General features: G+C 41.3%; 1 protein-coding gene across 3 annotated transcripts in view; it reads left to right on the top strand.

Annotated features, from left to right (window-relative positions):
- LOC134061843 (dedicator of cytokinesis protein 9-like) overlaps positions 1–5,000 on the top strand; it is an 80,055-nt gene that overhangs the window by 6,951 nt on the left and 68,104 nt on the right. The gene's annotated exons all lie outside the window — the stretch shown is intronic.

A 5,000-nucleotide genomic window follows, 5' to 3' on the forward strand; every position in this document is an offset into this window, starting at 1 on the left:
ACAGGAAAAAAAATAAATAAATAAAAACCCATACACATACATAATAGGTAAAATGGGGGGGGGGGGGGGGGGTGTGGCTTAGATTACATTAATCTTGAAAACAATATTAATTAATTATTGGGCACTAGTCTGTTCAAATTGAATAAAATGCAGGAAATGAGACCAGACCTGAGAAAATTTACCTCTACCATCATTCAGTCTTGCTATAAGCTCTTCAAATGAGGCTGTGTCGGTCATTAGCTTCAGCCAGTCTGCAAAACTAGGCCTTACTTGGCTTTTCCAGTGTCTAAGAATGATTCGTACAGCAGTGATGAACCCAGCTAGTGCCAGAGCGGATTCTGCTTTAGAAACCCCTGGTGGCAAAAGGGACCTATCTCCAAGTAGACATAACTGGGGAGACTCTGGCAATGCGGTGGCCAACCAATCAGCAATAGTTTTAATGATCTGTTTCCAGAAAGGAAAGACCAGGGGGCAATCCCACAAAAGATGGAGGTAGGAGCCTGTAGCACTCATACACTTCCAACACAGATTGTCCTGCATTAATCCCATTTTATGAAGCTTGACTGGAGTATAGTAATACCTGTGAATAACCTTATACTGTGTAAATTTGCTAATTGCATCCCTCACTGGCCACCCTGCATTAGAAACCACCTTTTCCCATGCCTCTTCTTCAATGTTTGAGTTAAAGTCTCTCTCCCATATTTTCCTCAAATGATTAGAATGTCCATATAAACTATCTGCCATGATTCTATAAAAAATAGAGGCATTACGGACCATTTCAGGTAATTTCAAATAGCAGAGCAGCTTATTTGTGTCATTATCAAGTGAGACCTTAAGACTAGTCACACAGCTCCTGAGCTGTAGATATTTCCAGAAGTCTGCTTTATCCATCAAACAGAAGTTTTGTTTAAGTTCCTCAAATGACTGGAACAGGCCATCAGCATACAAGTCACTAATCCTCTTAATACTTTTATTCAGCCAGGAGGTCCATACAAAAGGCTGCCTTCCCACTTTGAGTGATGGGTTATTCCATATGGACGAATACATTTGCTTATATTGGGATATATGCAGTTGCTTATGTACTTTTGCCCAAGTCTCCCTAGAATACTGCAAGATTGGGTTTGGATGTCTCATCTTCTTAACCGCTTGCGACAAAGCCTCAATAGTCCCAAATGGAGACACCAGTTCCCGCTCTATATCCAACCAACTCAGAGCTGAACTTTCACCATCCCAGTGCTTAGCAATTTTATTTACTTCAAAAGCTGTTCTGTATAACTCCACATTAGGCAGAGCCAACCCTCCCTTGTTCCTAGTTGTATATAATTTTTCCAGCTTTATACGTGACTTCTTGCCATTCCACAGGAAGTCTCTAATTATTTTGTTGTACTGCTTAAAAAAAGAATCTGGGACAGTCAATGGCACCATCATGGAAATGTAATTCACCTGTGGAGCAACTATCATTTTAATAGTGCTTACTTTACCCCATAAGCTAAGATTGATCTGTGACCACTTATCCAGGTTAGTCTTTATAAGCTGAAGCAGTGGGAAAAAATTAGCTTGTACCATGTCAGTGATAGCTGGAGTAAGACGAATCCCAAGATACTGCATACCTGAATCTATCCACTTAAACTGAAGGGCATTATTTATTGTTGGTAAGCAAGTCTTAGACACTGGCATCACTTCAGACTTATGCCAGTTAATCTTGTAACCTGACATTTCAGAGAAGGTTTCCATGATCTTCAAGAGCCTAGGAGCTGAGGAGACAGGATCTACAGAAAGCCAAAGGATATCGTCTGCATAAAGGAACAGTTTATGCTCCCTTCCTCCTGCTTTTACCCCCTGTATGCTTGTGTCTGATCTGATAGCCATTGCAAGTGGCTCAAGAAATAAAATAAATAATAGTGGAGAGAGAGGGTCTCCTTGTTTTGCACCTCTTGATATACTGAAAAAAGATGACACTACCCCATTGGTCAACACTGATGCCTTTGGTTCTGCATATATCAACTGAATCCATTTGATGAAACCAGGTCCACACCCAAATGTCTCCAAGACATGAATCAAAAATCGCCACTCCACCCTGTCAAAGGCCTTCTCTGCGTCTAAAGAGAAGGCAGCAACAGGTTCATCAGCCTCTCTATTTTGCCACATAAGGTGGAGTAGACGTCTCAGATTGTCAGAGGAAGACCTTCCCTTTACAAAACCCACCTGATCTGGGTCTATGATATATGGAACAATCTGTTCAAGCCGTGTAGCCAAAACTTTAGTGAGAATTTTATAATCTACATTAGCCAGACTAATGGGTCGATAACTAGCCGGATCTAGAGAATCCTTCCCTTTCTTCAGAATGATAGAAATTACTGATTCATTAAGAGTGTTAGGCAGCTGACCAGCTGATGCAGACTCTGAATACACATTTGTTAAGACCGGCGCTAAAATATCAATAAACAGCTTATAATACTCAACAGGAAAACCATCTAATCCTGGAGCTTTACCTGACTGCATTGACTGAATGGCTTTTCTAACCTCATCCTCTCTAATGGGAGCTTCCAACCGCTGCACTTGTTCTGGCGACAGACTAGGGAACTGGATACTGGAAAACCATCTTTCCAGTTTTCCTGAGTCAAAAACTGCATCTGATGTGTAGAGATTTCTGTAAAAATCCACAAACACCTGATTAATGTCCTGAGCTGATGTAACTATCTTTCCAGTACTGTCTGTAATACCAGGAATTGCACTTGCAGTCTCCCGTTTTTTTAGTTGTCTAGCCAACAGTTTGCCAGACTTCTCTCCGCTTTCGTAGAAGCTGGCCTTAAGCCTGAACATTGCATATTCCGCCTTCTTGTTGTATATATAATTTAAGCTATACTTCAGCTCACACACCTGTTTCAACAAATCTTCACTATAGCTTTCCGACAGTTCTCCCTCTTTTTGTTTTATCTTAACCTCCAGCCGACTGATTGTTTCCCTATCTTGCCTTTTCCTTTTTGATGCTTCAGCAATGATTTTGCCTCTGATAAACGCCTTGGAAGCCTCCCATACTATGCCCAGTTTTGAGACAGAACCAATATTAATCTCAAAGAAGTTTGTAAGATCTTCTGAGAGTGACTGTTTAAATAGTGTGTCTTGTAAGAGAGATACATTGAGTCTCCACCTATTACTCTTGATTTTTTCCATGCAAATAGATATACACAGCTCTACTGTTGCATGATCAGTTAGTGCTATGACCCCTATTGTACTATCAATTACTGATTCAACCAGGTCCTTAGAAATGAGAAAATAGTCAATTCTACTGTGTGATTTATGGTTATGTGAGTAAAAGGTAAATTCTCTCTTAGTAGGATTCATCAGTCTCCAAATGTCGACCACACCAAGGTCCTCTTGGAGTTGACACAATGCTACTCGGCCCTTAGATGGTGTCTGAGAATACGTTGATCTATCCAATATAGGGTCTGGTGTCTGATTAAAGTCCCCTCCAAGTATTGTATATCCATCAACCAATGCCCCAAGAAGTGCATTAGTCTTGTGAAAAAAATCAGGGTCATCCTCATTAGGGGCATAGATATTACATATATTAATTTTCTGACCATTGATTACAGATTCAATACAAATAACCCTCCCTTCATCATCCTTGTGCTCTTTAAGCAAAACAAACTTCAATTTCTTGTGCACAAGTATTGCGACACCTCGTTTCTTAGTATCAAATGAGCTATGAAAGACATGGCCCACCCAGCCCCTTTGGAGTTTCAATGCCTCAGATTTTTTCATATGAGTCTCCTGTAAAAGAGCCACGTCTGCCTGCCTTGATTTAAGATATAGCAAACATTTTTTCAACTTAATAGGATTCTGTGTCCCATTTATGTTCCAGGAAATCACTCTAAAATGACTGTTACCAGTACCCTGTGTGGTCATGGACATCATGTTCCCTCATGGCATACTGCCACCACCCATCAGTAGGGACAAGAAAGGGGGGGAAATAAACAAACAAAAAAACAAACAAAAAAGCCCAAAAACTCTTAAAGTCATACAACAACACACTCCAACCTGAACAAACCCTTAAACCTAGGGTAAATAACACTCCCACCCCATCTTCACCCACAGTCCCCCATGCAATAAGACCATCAGACCCCATGGGGGAAAGCCCTCCCTTGATCTGGTCCATGAGGCGCTTATCCAATGGCTACCCCTCAACTCTCCAAACCCAAATATTTAAGCCTTATCAACAGAAATGGTCCACACGTGTAAAGCAAACTCAGTCGCCTCAAACAAAAAAAAACAAAAGATTTGGTCACAATCTTGTTATCTACATTACTAAGTAATTACAAATGATAATAGCATCAAATCTATGAAAATTATTTTGCAAATGACTTGTATGAGACAAAAAATAAAAACAAAACGAGGGGAAAAGTCAATTATCAAGACAATACTGCACTGATGCAGTCATGCACATCCTACAGCCTACTATTGAAATACCTGTCATCCACAGACTGCACGTTTGTGTTAAGGAAACAAGCCTACCCACAGTCAATCCAGGCTTTCTGTCTCCTTGTTAAGGAATTGTAGTGCTTTCTTATGGTCTTCAAAGGTAAATTTCTTCCCCTTCCAAGTAAAGAGAAGTTTCGCTGGGTAGGCGAGTGTAAATCGGATGTCCATTGCGTGAAGCTTCTTCCGGACGTCAGTGAATTTTTTCCTCTTCTCCGCCACGGCTTTTGTCGCATCCGGAAAGAATGAGATCTTGGCCTCTTCCCATTTCAGCGTAGTCTTGCTCTTGTATTTCCCCCGAACGGCGGCCATCACTCGATCCCTCTCCAGCAAAGAATGAAATCTCATGACGACCGGTCGCGGGGGGGACTCCTCATCCGTCCGAAATGGCCCTGGTCGATACACCCGTTGTAGCTCATTGTCAGCTAGCTTCACTCCCAGAACGTCATCAATGAGCTGGCGAGTTAGCTCCCTCAAATGTTCACCCTCATTTTCCTTTAATCCAACCAGCCGCAAATTCA

The sequence above is a fragment of the Sardina pilchardus genome, chromosome 17 (genome assembly GCF_963854185.1).
Source record: "Sardina pilchardus chromosome 17, fSarPil1.1, whole genome shotgun sequence".
Classification (NCBI taxonomy): domain Eukaryota; kingdom Metazoa; phylum Chordata; class Actinopteri; order Clupeiformes; family Clupeidae; genus Sardina; species Sardina pilchardus.